Source organism: Apis cerana, linkage group LG10 (genome assembly GCF_029169275.1).
Source record: "Apis cerana isolate GH-2021 linkage group LG10, AcerK_1.0, whole genome shotgun sequence".
NCBI lineage: Eukaryota > Metazoa > Arthropoda > Insecta > Hymenoptera > Apidae > Apis > Apis cerana.
The window spans coordinates 4,680,469-4,696,997 of NC_083861.1; the positions used below are offsets into that span (position 1 = coordinate 4,680,469).

At 31.2% G+C, this 16,529-nt stretch overlaps 1 protein-coding gene across 16 annotated transcripts in view; it reads right to left on the reverse strand.

The window, feature by feature from the left end:
• The window catches only part of LOC107998865 (solute carrier organic anion transporter family member 3A1), a 113,390-nt gene that overhangs the window by 94,148 nt on the left and 2,713 nt on the right, over positions 1-16,529 (reverse strand). The window contains exon 1 of one of the 16 annotated variants that reach the window (XM_062080802.1): positions 6,437-7,076. The exons of the other annotated variants lie outside the window; for them this stretch is intronic. The gene's annotated coding sequence lies outside the window, so the exon portion shown is untranslated. Of the gene's footprint in view, positions 1-6,436; positions 7,077-16,529 lie in introns of those variants that run through there. 16 annotated transcript variants of the gene reach the window in all.

Consider the following 16,529-nt stretch of genomic DNA (forward strand, 5'->3'; position numbering starts at 1 on the left):
TATGCAAATTATATAAATTATTCACCTTTTCTTATCGATGATCTACAAAAAACGAACTTATCGATATAATATTCCAATAATATTTTTAAAAGTTCATAAACAGAGCAAAAAAACAAAGTTAACAAAAAGGGAAGAGAGAAAAATATCGATACCTCGTAACAACTTTGGCATTTTCATAATTTTTTCATAATCTGTTCATTACCATAAATCCAAGATTTATTTTTTTTCTTTTTTTCTTTTAAAAATCATGGAAACCGATCATTACTATGACACACGATCGATGTTGATTACACCTTATTTATTGTAATTATCCGTGGAAAGAATCGATAATAATCTCTCTTCGAGTTAATTATCCACCTCGGTCTTTTTTCGTCTAATCGATCAGTCGATATCGAGTGCAGAAGAAAGCGATTGTTTACACGGTGTTTTACGTCCAGTTCGTAATTCCCTTGGATGACTCCCGCCATTTTATCGACGTCGAGGCATCACAGATTCCCGCAAACACGAATAAAAATCCGATTATTTCGTCGAATCGATGACAATTGAGAGCAGCGTTCACACATTTCTGCATCATACGTGTCTATATATTTCCTTTTTCCTATGAATATATGAATTATTATAATCTCTCAGAAATTAATTTTTAATTCCATTATACGATTCTCTTCGACTTATCTCTTGCACGTGGAATCATCTCTCATCTATTACTCGCAACATCCATCCTGAGGAATTGTTTAACAGAATCTTTTACAAAAATATCCGGTTTCGTGTTAAACAGTTATTCTTAAGTACGTAAGTACTTCGGCCTGAATTTGAACGAGGAATTCTTGTGGAATGAATCGAGAGGCAACCTTCAACAAGAGTTGGAAATCCTCAAAATAAACGAAGGATATAACTGTAAAGCGTATACGTGGTTGTAAGTCGCTTCCGTGTGACATCATTATTGGGTGTGAATGAGTCATGGCAAAAAGAAAAAAGAAAAAAGAAAAAAGGAAAAAACAGGAAGGAAAAACAAGGAGAGGATGGTAAGATACAATATAAAATTGAAAATAGAATCGATAATTGAACAGATTAAAAGAGAATGATTGTATTGTTTGCATCACGTGGTTCAGATAAAACCGAGTTATTTTTCTTCTAACAATATACACGAAGATTATCGAGCGAGATAAAGATAGACGATTCAAATTTCCCAATTTCTTCATTCAATTTTAATCTACGCATTTTCCATCTTTTAAAATTCAATCAGAATTCAGATCACCGCCAATGTTTCATTTGAAAAAAGAGAAAAGAAGCAGCTGTTCATCACGGATATTACTCGATTAATCAAAGTCTTCTTGTGCCCTTGATGGAAACACTGTTTCGATCAATTCTTCTCTCGAGACAAGGGTAGAGAAGGAAACGCTTCCAAGAACGGAGGAGATTCTGCGAAAAATAAAATCGTTAGATCACAAATCAAAGATGACTAATAAGATAATAAAAAGATAGTAAAAAGAACGTGTCACACAGAACACAGTATTGACCTTTCTACTCGCTTTCTTTCGCCAGTGTAGGCGTACTCTATCAAGGGTTTTCGGTGCCTTTGGACGATTGCCAACACGCTCTGTATAATGCTGTTACAATGCTAATTCCTGATCGCAATGTCTTGCGGTGCCAGGCGAAATTATGCGGCCCGGCCTGCCAACCTTATAATGCTTTATAGATGGTTCCTACGAACACGGTTATCGTATCGACGTCAATTCAAACGAAAATAATGTTTCGTTTACGAGAGACATCGGTAATAATAACAAACGCTCCCGCAGAAATTGGACAGTTCCGTTTGGAATCGATTCCTCTGGGTCGAATGGTTTTTCTTGGATTTTAATCGGTGACTCAACGCAGGGAGGAAAATTAATCGTTTGATATTTATATTTATATATATGGATTGACATCGCGTTGACGATGAAATTTATTACATCGAGAATTTATTTACGATAAAAAGTACCTTTTCTTTTATTCCATTCCGGCTACTTGTCTGTCTGCAGAAATAAAATAATATATAATGTACGGATAATAATAGGCTTTATCTGGATAAATCATAAATCATTACGATACAAACTATCGTAAAGATAAATGGTTTCGCGTTTGTATATTACGTATTACGTTGTCGCCACGGTGTCAAAGTTGAGATTGAGAAGAAATTATTTTATTTACGCTTTCTCAAGGTTCGAATTGATACGATCATATCTCTCCCTCTTTTCTCTATTACGAATTAATCGTAAATAATTTTCAAGGGGGATAAGTGTTTTTATGATGAGACGAGGCTAAGTGATTTCGTGACAAAGTTTGCGTCAGTTGAAAATCCGAGAAATAAAAAACTTATCTATTGCTGATTTCGTTCATTTTTTTTAATTTTTAATTTTTCATTTATCGTCGTAAATACGTTACATAAATGGCTCGTTTTAACTGATAAATGTGCAGTTTTAATTAGGTTAATGATAAATTTCAATGGAATGATGATAGGATGCTCGATTTATTTAATTAATTTGTGTACAATACACAAAACTTTTGAATTTGAACGGGTTAGAGGAAATTTAAACAAATCGATCGATTTTGTTTTAGAATAATAATACGTTTGATGTAAAACAAAAGTTTTCTTTTTCGAAATTTATCCGATAAATAAGAGATTTTCAATCATTGATCAAAGTAATTTAGCTTTCATCTTCTTTCATAAATTTAACAGAGCGATTGTTAAATGTTCAAAGTTTTCTAATAAGCATAAACGATTGTTGTAATTATTCGACAAATATTCTTTCGAAGAATAATAATATCTTTTATATTTTATTGCTTATTTTGAAATGCTCAAACGAATAATTAACCAATAAACAGTATGAAAATTAAAAATTTTTTCAAATTATTAAAACTTTTACTCTTTTATTTTCATTTCACCAATTGCAAAATAATACGAAAACATTTCAAATTAAAATTGTTGAAAGTTACTCTTAGTTCTCGAGAAATCTTTGCAAATAGATATTTTTAAAATTTATTTCGTAGAAATGGTTATCGCTTTATTTAAAAAAAAAAAAAATTAAAGATCGATAAATCGAAAATGACACGAAAACTATTATCATAATTTCGAGTTATCGTTTAAAATTAAACAAGAAACGAAGACAACGTGTGGGTTCCTCGCATGTCGTGAGTGTATATAAACAAGGATTAAGATGCTCGCATATATTTTCTCGAAATTTAAATTCGACCATTATTCATTCGTTAAATTTCATTCCATCGTAATCTGAATTGTTATAAACAAATTCCACGTTAAAGAAATCGTTAAATTCCTCCAACAAAAGTATTAAAATCTCGGTATCAGCTGTCAGAAATAATTTGAAATATTCGCACGATTATTTTATCGGCTCGAACGTGGAAAAAATTCCACGCAAGATGAATTTATTAGAAACACAGGAGGCTAAAACAACGCGTAGGTCCGTCACGCGTGTATATAAACAAGGATTACGCTCGATGATGCTCGAGAAGTATTTCCCCGAAATTTTCGTCGTGTTTTCGATCGATTATAAACCCACGTTGCAATTTGCAACAGAAATATTAAAACCTCAGGTATCGGCTGTCAGAAATAATCAGAATAATCGATTATTATTTACGATTATTTTATCTACAGGAAAAAAATTCCACGCAAAACGAATTTATTAGAAACGTAAATTTAACGTTTCAAGGAGATTGCAACAAATGTTAGGATAATTCGAAATTGTATGGATCTCGAAATTCAAGACTGGTAAAATAAGTTTACGAGGAATATATTATTGATAATAATGTTTCAGGAAGAAAAATAATGAATACTGAAATAGGACGAGAAATAAAAAAAAAAAAAAATTTTATTCGAATAAGAATTTATCTCAACGACGTGCAATCCACAATCGCATGCATAAAAGATACGCGTTCGAAATATATATATATATATATACGTGGAGCAAATTAATGAAAGAATTGTACGAGGTTCGTACGATTTAATGGTGAAATAACGTGGGAGATCCTTTGCCTCCCTATCTTCTCCGAGAAGTTCGACTTTATTTTTAACATCAAGCAACCCCACTGAGCTTCGACATTTTTTCTTCCTAGGTCGATTGAAGGGCTTTCGTGATCGACCATTCGTTTAATTAACCTCTCGCCTTACGATCTGAATCGTAACATTAGAATTGAAAACGAATTACGACGAGGATAGGTTGGTTTTAATTTCAACATACATAAAACTGTGGGTCAATGAATAGAAATTGTGTATAATATTTTTATTCAAACGTGACATTGAATCGTAGAGTAGCCACTGTTTGAAAATAAGAATTAAAAAGTAACGATTTAAAGATAGAATGATATTATCCGATCGAAGAAATAATTTTTAAATTTTTGAAAAGTTATAAATAATGATCATTTAACGAGGTTTAAATAAATTTTACTCCTCGGATAATAATATCAAAGAGTATATGTTATTTAAACATTGTTACAATAAACGTCATTCTAAATTACTTTTAATTATATCCAATAAATTTGGCAAATTTTCCATTGCAAAACAAATCTGTTGGAAATTCTGTTACAGCGAGAGATACGAGCGTAATTTGCTTAAGTAGCAATAACGTTTTTCGGTAATTGATCATTTCTAAATGATAAATGATTATTGCGCACGAGATAAATATTAGTTGTAATAACGCATTCGAAACAGTGTATGACATTTACATGCATTAACAACGATGGTGAATTCATTAGCGTTGAAACACGTGAGAATTTAATGAACAGAGTGCAAATTACGTGAAATAAGTGCAACGAATATAATATTCCTAGGATTGAAGGTAGGATTATTTAGTTGAAGCATATCTGGAAAACGTATCTGCTATGCAAAGTAGGCGAGATGGAAATACACCCTTTAAAATCTCCAATCTAATTTCTCTTTTCTATCTATTCTTTATTTTACTCGAAACGATTATTTATTATCTGTTCATTCGTTATCCTTATTCCAAAAATAAAAAAATACAAGAATATTAAATTACAAGAATTCTAGCACGATGCAAACATATGTTGTTCAATTAATATACTTGTATTTTAAATTAAACAGATAACGTTATTTCTATGCACTTTCGTGAAACAGCATTATTCGAAGTTTCAAATAATATCGCTTCAAATATAGAATTTCTATTCCGTAAATAGAAAAATACCTAAATTATAAACTAGGATGCACTTTGAGATCAATATTTTTGAATTCAATTTTCGAATATGTACAACTCTTACGTTACAAATATTTCTTTCTCTCCTTCCAAAGAATCCTCCCCTTTTTTATCAGCAATTTTTCACTTCCAATTTTCTATCCGGCCGCCATTATTCAGTCATCGATTCTTCGGTCGTTCGAGTAACCGCACAGCCATCCAATAAATTATCCTCAACCTCGACCTACGGTGGAATTGCCAAGAGAAAACACTGGATTACGGCAACCAGTGACTTTCTCTGACGGAATGGGCTGGCTGGTGTATACACGGACTTGGTCGTTAGAATGTCGACGAACATTGAGAATTTTTTATTCAAATCACGAGTCTTGGTCGCATTTTGTGCGTGGAAAAACGAAGAAGTGAGAACCTTGCGAATTCGCTATTGTTGCAGCGTGAGAGTTTCAAGTTGCATATCAATTATTTCAAATTATTTTGTATTATTTTGTATAATGAGATGCTGCTACGTTTTCCCGTGGAGATAATCAATTACTATAATAAAGCGTATCTTACTTTCTCGAATAAAGGAAAAATTTTAAATAATATATAAAATCTAAATAAAATAGAATTTATTTAGATTAATCTGGAATTAAAAAATTTGGAACGAATGTTAGGACGGAAGAATACTGAAAAATGTAGAAAATTTCACCCTCATAAATGCGGATTGAAATTCTAGTAAGAGTAAAGTTTGAGTTCGATTTGGAAGATATATCGATTTGGAAACGCGTGAAATATGTGCACTTAGGAAATGAGAAGGAGATACAGTCTGGAATGTGGAATATAAAAATCGAATCGAAAATGTGGAATAACCTCTTTCGAATGATAAACGAAAGCAATTTTTTTTCAAAATAATCATCTATTTAAATTATTGATATTAAAAATTGATTAATAAAAAAAATAACCCTGAAGAATTGCATTGCTTCTCGAAAAAAATGATTCAAAATTAACCACGTTTGTATCGCAAAGAATTTCGAAAATAAAAAATTACGGATGATACACATTCGTTGCGCGTTCTATATACTCTGTACAATCTGATCTACACAGATTTTCGTTAGAATAATAATTTTTGAATTACGCGGAAAATTAATTTAATTTTGAAACTCAAAAAACCATATAATCTTAAAAAAAAAACTTGTGAAAATAAGAAAAGAAGAAACTGTCAGATGCACCAGTGACAGATTTACAATTTTTAAACTCACCGACCAACGATATCTCAAAGCTTCCTCGAATTTCCTCAAATCTACATCCTGGTCTTTCGTCACAATCATACAAACAAACCAGATATCAGGCAAAGTGTGTCACTCGTGTACGCACAACACATTCCACCACGTTGCAAGAGATCGTCGCACTGTTCAATATCCAAGATTCGTTTAAATATTATTATTATATCGATTTACATCATCGAAAGACCTGGTGGATGATCGTAAACCGAGTTTCACCACCACACGATCCGCCTACTTTGTATTTCACGCGTAGCTTTGGTCGAAGATTTAGCGAGAAATTTACAGAATATTTATACGCGAAGATATAAAAATGACGGCAAGCTTGAAAGAGGATTGATATATTGAACTTTTTTTCAATTTTTCAATCGAATTAAGTGATCCCCCTTTATACTTACGCAAATATTTTGATAAAAAGAAAAAAAGAAGAAAATAAGAGGTTCTCCGAGATAGGCTGGGTACACAAAAGATTAGAGCTTTCGATATAATTAAAACGAGATACGTCGCGAAGTGTGAAAAACAAAATATCGGTATCACGAAATCTAAATAGTGTAACAAGTATTTCTGATGTATCATTTTTAAATGATTCGCATTTCGTATCGGAATTGTGTATTATTGAAACAAACTTTTTATTCGCGTGATAATGATAATATTCGAAGAATACATTTACGTAAAAAGAAAATAAATAAATAAATAAAAAATAAAGATAACGTGCCGATTCTTTCAATCTGAAATTTCTATTTCCATCCAATTCGAGTATAAAAAAAATTGGATTGGAAATATCGTTACGATAACGAGTATATTTTCAATTATTTATCGTTCCGTGTAAAAATTCAGATAACAGTTGCATAACAAGAAACGCATATAATCTTTAATGAATTGATTGAACGCGCGTACTATTTCTAAAATTATTTTTCCGATATCTACGCTCGAAAATATCGCCTGCTTTGCTTGCTCGTTTCAAATATTTATCGAGAGTGCTCCATCACATTCTTATCCTCGTCGCTTATCAACGTGAAAACAGGTGTGATCCTGAAATAGGATCGCAAATATAAAGATAAAAAGATAGGAGTTCTCGAGGAGGAAGGAGTATCCGCGAAAATTCCACGTTTTGAAATTTCCTCCATGATTGACAATTCCGATAGCGACGCTCCATTATGCAATAGGTAGGGAACCATGAAAAGAAAACTACTACACACTCTCTCCGGATCGATTCGATCACCGATCCGACCTTAGCCTCCTTTCATACCGGAATGGGGAAATCGGCAATTATGACAAACATGTTACTTTCTCCGTGTGTGTGCGCGCGCGTGTATCACGTTGCGTATAACGTTACACGCGTAACATGCAAATAGGTGTCCAAGATGAAACGTGAATCAATCAATGAGTTTATTTCAAAAGTTACGTTCAAGTTTTTCGAGATAAGTACGTTATTGCTTGTTATTTTATGTACAGGGTGTTTTTCTTTCTCGTTCCTTTGTCCTGTCATTTCTTTACAATAAAACGTATGAGCAAAATTGCAACACTTTGTACGATTACTATTTTAAAATTATTAAAAAGTTTATCTGTAATAGGAGCTCCATCAAAAATCTTCAACGATTTTTCTACATCTCGTCGTACGATTAATTAACAATTAATTACAACTCACATGATGCAATTCCAAAAGCAATCTTCGTCCACTTGCATCACTCTTAATTACACCTCTAAAGCGCAATATTCCGTATAATAAAGTATCAAATCATAGCCAAGGGCTGTGAAAAAGGAATTATTCATCACGCACACACACACGCACAGCAATAAAAGACTGATGAACCGAACGGTTGAAAAGCATGGGAGGAGTTACGTGGCAAGACCTAGTTCAGATTGTCTTCGGGCTAATCACGAGTAATTAACCGAAACGGGGTTAGGATATTAAACTCACGTGGATCCCAATGCTCACATGATGCAACGGTATAACGTTTTCTGGAACAAGCCTTTCCAACATTTCTCGCGCAATTTATCGGCAATTCTTTTTTCCCCCCCTCCCTTCCTTCGAAACACGTCGATTGTATACCAAGCTGACACGAAGACAAACGCTTCCTGCGTCTCGTGTATATACCGAGAACACTTTGCTTCATTAGCTGGAACCAGGTGTATCGGTGGTGTATGGCGTAAATAACGTATTGAAAGGATTTATCGCTTATTTGGAACGATTGAAAAATTCTGATGCTCGAGAATGATATTTTCCTTCTTTCTCTCTTTTGATTCTTTTCATTTTCGGAGACCATTCTTCATTGGAATTTCCATGTTTTCAGTTAGGAGATGGACGAATAACGTAATCTCGGAGTTGTGGAATATATCTTGTATACTTTTTCGGAAATTTTATTATCCGTATTAATGTAGATGGTATCTTTGAATACAGGTGTGTCGGTGGATTACGTAAACGGCGTATCGCTAATCTGAAACGATTAAAAAATTTTGAGAGAATAATATTTTCCTTCTAATTCTTGGAATAATTTGTTTCGATAACGTATTTCCGACTTTTGATTTTTTTTTTTTTTTTTAGTTCTCCGATTTCTAACTTTTTTATTTATCTCACTAGAGATGGAGAGATTCTTAATTTCAATTCTCGACTTATTCGTAGGCATCCTCTGAAAAGATCCGATACGCAGAAAATCAATTTTCAACCAATATTTAACAACCGTACAGGCAACAAATTATTCCAAACGTAATTTACTCGGTATTCTATGCGCTCCGTGACTGTGAAGTTACGAGCAAAAGATTCTCACCAACGATTCGTAATAAATATTCCATCACGAACAGCTGATTTCTTACGGCCGATTCGGTCATTGGGAACGACAGTGGAACATGAATAGCTTGGATGCAATCGACTGTTAAATATACGCCTATGAAATATTTTTAGCCATAATATTGCCTCCAATCGTTCATTCCACGGAATATAACGCGAATTTGCTCGTGCGTGAAGTAAATTGTTCGGTGTTTAGTAATTGTGATTCTTTTCCATTCTTTTTTATTTTTTTTTTTAGTTTTATAGAGAAAGGTAGATACAATTTGCAAATAATGGATAACTTCAAAGGCTATCCAAATTTAAAAAAAAATTTTTTCTGCGTTAACTTATCGCTAATTATATCTCGTTGCGGGATACGGATTGCTCAAGTTGTACTTCTCAAGTTGATGATTAATGAAAGAAACCTACAGATACACCTACAAAGTGCTTAGCAATTTAAATAAGTTTGCAGCACCAAAAAAGTAGATCGCTGAGTTATTATTCTCGAACCGTGTCAGATTTCAATTTAAATATCTATGATGAGGTGGAATGGTATTTAGGATTAAAAATTTTAGAAACTTATTTCCTAATGTCTTTATTTCGAATAAAAACTGCATCTGCAATGGATCTTTGTTGGGAAGTCGAATATACAGTCTCTGAGGTATCATATTTTATCACGTCAGACGACTTCAAAGAAACACAAGTTTTATTTTCCATTCCTAGAATTTAACCCATATCTCTTAATACAAATTTCACTGGAAAGAATAAATGGTTAAACAGAAAAGGTTAAAGTATTTTAGACTCATCACTGCAAGTATCGAAACAGAATCACACACGCAGATTTCCTTTATTCCAGAAATCTCTTTTTTCAAATACGCATTCATCGTTTGAAGTCAATGAAATTGAAATCCGCGTGAATGGTTAGCTGACCTGCTTTTCGATAGTTACAGTTTGTTTTTGTGTTTCACCACCAGCCTCTAACCAGCTCAACTGGTGTAACTAATTCCACAGAATTGTTTACCATTGAAGTCTCCTATCTGCACATCCAGATATGGATCTAAAGGTATTGAGCTCACCAACCGATCGTTTCCGATTCTAATAAATTCATACCGTATCAAATAAGTATTCGTAATTCTGAGGGAAGACTGAATCATATATCGGCGTGAATTACTTCGTTTTTAAGGATTAAACTCTGTCAATGAATATCTCGTTACAACGGTTAACTGCACGACGGTATCACTTGAGATTTAATTGCTTCATTTTCCTAGAAAAACATAAAAGTTACTATTCCATAGATTTAAGATTATATTGATATATTGATATATTGATATAAGATTATATTCCATAGACTTGAGATTTAATTGCTTCATTTTCCTAGAAAAACATAAAAGTTACTATTTTATAGATTGTGAAATTGTTCGTTTATTACGTCTGTATATATATATCTATTTAATTTCTATATTTATTAATTAGGAACAGTAACTTTTATCAGTTAGTTACGCGTTGAATAATATTATTTAATAGAGATTTTTATCACGCGATCATTTAATTTATTCGCATAATTACAACTTTCTTTCTACTATGATTTCTACACATTTTTCTAAAAAAAATTTCTATCATGTATGAAACATTTCATTCAGAAAAATTCTTAGTAACTGTTCCACTCATTCTTAAAATACTTTCTCTCAACAGTATCATTTCACCCAGAAATAAAAAAAGAATTCGTGTTAATTTTTAACAACGTTTATTTTTTCCCTTCACCTAAAAACTTACGTAACCTGTAAATATTTGCGAATTCCAACCCAGAAATGTTTAAAAAAATAATTTCCTCTGTATTCGAATCATTTTTAACTTTATTTAATTAAATTTCTTTTTTATAATATATTATAAATTTATTCCTATTTTCTCGGTTTTTATCGGTTTTTTTATATTTAGAAAATATTTATTCTATAATGAAATCTATTTAAGAAACCGTTAATTGGGATATATTTTTCGAATCCTGTACGTTTATTTTCGAGAGAGATACTATTCTAAGAAATCTTAGCTATTGTTTCTTTTCAATTCAAACATTCTATCTTTTTCTCAATCGTGTGTCCACTTATCACATAATTTAAATTCATTTAAAAATGTACGATATTTCGTATTTGATATTATTTTTATTAAAAAAAGTTTTACTAATTTAATAATCATGTAATTATAAAGTATATGTATTTTTCATATTTCTATGATTCATTGCTAGCTAAGATAACGCTAATCATGGGTCAAAGATAACAGGCTCCCTTCATAACAGCAATTCTAGGAATTAGATATTTCGCGGATAATTTCGCGAGAAGAAATAACGTAAAAATTACGTCCATTTAAAAAACATTGTATAATTAATAAACAAAATATAAAAAAATTATATTATTATTAATTAAAATAAAAATAAAGATAATCTTAATAAAAGAAAATATAAAAAAACATTGTTAAGATCTTTTAAAACCTGACAAACACATAATTGAACACATAATTGTGTAATCTATCCTACACATTTATTAATTTTACCCAAATTGAATCACTTCGAGTCATCAAATAACTAGGTTAAACTGAAAATTGATAATGTAAATGATCTTGAATGATCTTGAACTCTAACGTATCTAGATCGATGAATTTGTCACGGAATAGACAGATCCACCTGAAAAAAATATAGTTTCATTAAAAAAAAAAGAAAAATTATGTTAAAATCTATAAAAGATATATTTACCTAAAATTTAAAATTATTTTTTTAAAGATAACATATCCCCTTCCGAACATTTTTCTCGATAATAACGAATAGCTTGCGATAATTAGTTCACTTCAAACACCCTCCTGTATACTATCTTACTTCGAATCTTTAATTCCAAAAAGAATGTCGCATCGTCGAGAATTTGTACAAGGATTACAAAATTGTTTGCGATGATGAAATTATGCAAAAATGGAATTTCACCCTCCGGGTTTGCCAGCAAATTTCTACGATATTACCACCAAAATTGAGTTAAAGATTTTCTTGCATCGGCGATAATCGGTTAACGGATATTGAATTTTAGAGGTCGCGAATCATTACATCATAGGGAGATGTAACTATTGATTAATCCGTTAATTAATTTTTTACCGTATTTCAATTTTGAAAATGAAAACCTTGTCGATTGGATATTAGAACCTGGGTTCCTAATTTCTTGATGTGTTTTCTGCCTTTCACGATCATCCATTGAAAATTAATTAGTGCATGATTTTATGCAAATATAAATATCAATAGATTTACAATATACCCTAAATTCTCATAACAAAATTTCATTTCATATTCAATTTCTAGAATTAAAAAAAAGTAGAAATTCTGATCAGAATTTCTATTTTATTGGAGCGTTCATACGTCTGTCGGAATGATCACAATCAAAATTGAGATCTGTTTCGAAAAAGAGGAAAAATAAAAAGAAAAAAGAAAAAAAATCTCGTAATCGATGCTTATCGAAATTACTCTCTCGTTACGCGATATAATTGCGTGCCTCTTGGAAACCGCTTAACCGAGACGCTTAAACCGTGCCAGAAGTGTTCGTTCTCAATTTTATAATGAGCCTAATTCCGTCACGATTTAAATGCACGATTAGAAGAATCGGAAAACAGAGATGAAAAAATTCCACGATATAAACGGTACAAACCGAGGATCACACGCTCCATTAAACGAACAACGATAATGAAATAGTCTGTCCAATTACGAACTTCCAAAAATGAAAAAAAGAAAAAGAAAAAACCTTCCAATTAAAATTATGTTTCAAGCGGTATTTCAATCCGTCCCCTTTTCCACGTTTTTCTCGGTATTTGTACAATCGCGTCGCTCATGGAAATCGTTACGCTTTCTGTGTTTGTAGACAGGCTTGATACGCGTGAAAGGAAAAGTCCTCATGATTCTGTAAACCGAGCCAGAGCCCTTGAAATTCTTTCCTCCTCGATCGTTTTTCTTCTTTCTTACCGAGGGAAGATGGATTATCCGCGACACACGCGTGGGCGACACTGAAACGAGATAGTGTGTTAGTGTGTACACGAGGTATCCTGTGCTTTCAGAATGTTCTAGATACGAATATTATTGAAGACAGTCGATGATCGTGAGCGTATCGAAGCCGATAAATATGGACGTGGTGTCCTCGAGATTGCGGTGAGATCGAAGAGGAAGTACTTGTAGGCTTAAAAGTGAGTCGAAAATAAAATATTTTTACGCGGAGATCTGTTTATGAGAAAATTAAATTGGGAAATTATATCTATAAGGAGTAATTATTTTAACATGGTATTGTCTGTTTAACGAGATCTATTTAAAAAATATTTTAATATATTTATTTTAATATATAATATAATATAATATGACAAGATTATTAAACGAATCTTATAATAATATTCTAATCAATATTGATCTCATACTGTGACAATACTCTGTTTGAAGAGGAAAAAGTTAAATTAATTATCCTATATTGTATAAACTGAATATTATTCTATACTATATAAATTCAAATTAGCAATATTAATTTTCAACTATATTCATTCATTTTTAAAATACAATAAGCTAAGAATTTACAAAATATTTAAGTTATTTTAATTGTTTTTTGTTTTTTCATCTTCAAGCTGCTTTTCATCTTCGAAATAACATTCACTGCATTTCTATTTCGAAAATGTACAAATGGCAATCCTGTTTGAAAACTTTTGTACTTGCCGCATCTCGAAATATTTTATACTTTTTCTTTTAGAAGCATCTGCTCCTATTCCCGCAACAGTTTGTGCACTTTTCAGAATGTACAGTCTACGGACAAGTAACTATAATACGTTCGTACACCAAGAAGCCGACTTTTATTCTGCATAAAAGAACAGTGTGTAGAAAGGCTATGTGTACTACTTGCATTCTCCTTCCTGTTTTTGAACATTTTCTGTTTTGGCGTTGCAAATTACAGATAAAACAAAGGATATATTTTATGTTATAGAAAAATCTCTGTTTAATTCTTAAGATGAAAGAATTTTATAATTTTAAACTTTTTAAATTTACTCGAGAACTTCATTTCGATTAACAAATCACGTGCATGCGTCAAAATATAATTCTAATGTTTACAATTCTTTTTTTGTTATAAATGAAACGAAATACGGAAGTTATGAAGGTTGGAATGTAAGGCCAATTTTGGTAAAAACGGCAACGAGCATTGCGATTCACTCTCTAAGGATATTCAGTATTGAATCTCGTTATTCTCATTGCCGTTTGCACACTGCCAATAAATCAATACTCAATGACAATTTACTATCCTCGATTTTGCAAGTGAGGCAAACGAGGCCAATTTTTCTGGCTATTTCTGAATTGCCAGAACGAATCGTATTTATATTGTTATCGTCGTCGTACTTTGGTTAATTTGTTTTCATCCACATACGCGCTGTTAAATATATTTTTGCAGAAAAACTGTGAGAGACTGTGCTCGTGAAACGAGAATTATTTACCAATACTGACGAAGTTTCGCTTTTTCAAGGCAATACTTGCGATCGCCAAGTGTGAACTTTTATTAAGGCTAAAAGAAAATAATATGTACACGTAAATAGTAGATATGCAAAAATTTATTTCCATCTTTTAAATTATACTTCTTCGATTTTTTAATTTTCGAATGTTACTGATAATGTAAAATTTTCAAATTGATGCATGCTAAAAATAAAAGATATTTTATTAAATAAATGCCTGTTTACTTGTTTAATGATTGTATAAATAATAACAAGATTGTTATATCATTTTGTATCATTATAATATTATCGCGATAATATTATAATTGCATTGTAATAATATATTAATTTAGACTTTTTACTTACTAATGAATGAAAAGTTATTAATATTGTTTTATCATTATATCCAATCCCAAATGAAAATTTATGGAAATAATATATAATTAAAGTTAAAAATCCTGTTGAAACTTAAAAAGAAAAGAATGTTTTATTTTATATTATATGTTATATCCTAAAACTAGCAGTTTGTTAAAAAATAAAATATAGGATTTTTTAAACACGATATAATATAGAAAGTAATGATTATTAATTAATATAATAAAAAAATTATATATAAATGTTTAAAAGTATTTCAGTAAAAAATTTTTTGCATACACTGTATGCAGAAATTCAATCTCTACTAGGTATGCGCAGAAGCAATAAAAAATACAATAAAAAAACCATATGGCTACACAGATGGGTCGCACTAAAATTGTGATTCGTAAATATTCATAAAAAATGATTATTCATTAATAATCATTTTTTATTAGATTGATACAAAAAATGAATACAATTAAATGTATAGTTATTCAATAACTTTTCTCGAAAATTAATGCAAATGCGAATTATCTTATAAAATATTACAGAGGGAATGTAACGTAGTTTCAAATTGATTTCAAGGAAGTCTAATAACATTTTTAAATATTATGATAATTTTATTATAAATTTAACAAATTAATAAAATAATATCAATATTCAACAATGACAAGACAATCAGGAATAAATAATGGGTCATTAATAGCGCATCTAATTTATGTATAAATATATGATTGACAATACGATCACACATACGTCATTTATATGCACAGCTAATAGTTTAAATCGTATGATAAAAAACTAGGCTACGCCTCGATTTATCGTCCCACATTTATTACAAATTTCCAATCGTCAAGCATCCACATTGAAATATTGAATACTATTATATTTAAAAGAGCATAGATACTATCAAATTTAGTTTACGTATTTATTATGTTAAATTTGAATTTCTAAATTCAAAAAATCCATAAAATACAATTAATAATTATATTAAGAACATATACACCTATTCAAACACAAATAATAAAATATAAAATTCCTCCTAATTTATCCTACCTGAAAAATTGACAAATCCATTTTTCAACGTGAAAAAAAAGAATAACAATATTAAAGTCTTTCAAATATAACGGACCATTGTGAAAGTCATCGTGTTACAATGACAAGTAATGGCGGCATTTGAAGTCAGCTCGCTTGACGCTGACCAGGCAGACCACGCTTAAATTAATTCGCTCATTTCTTCAATTCTATTTTGAAGATACTGCACTCTAAAGATGATTACAGGCACGAAAAACTATTACGTAACCGCGAAGAAGAAATGCAAGAGTCGCAAAAAAGAATCAAGCTCACTATTAACGAAACACGCGTGCTTATGTGACTTTCGATTTCAATATGTCCACAGATCGAATCTTTCGACCGGCGAATTACTAAATCGCGCAAGTTAGAGCGACATCTTTCCGTGATGCACGAATACCA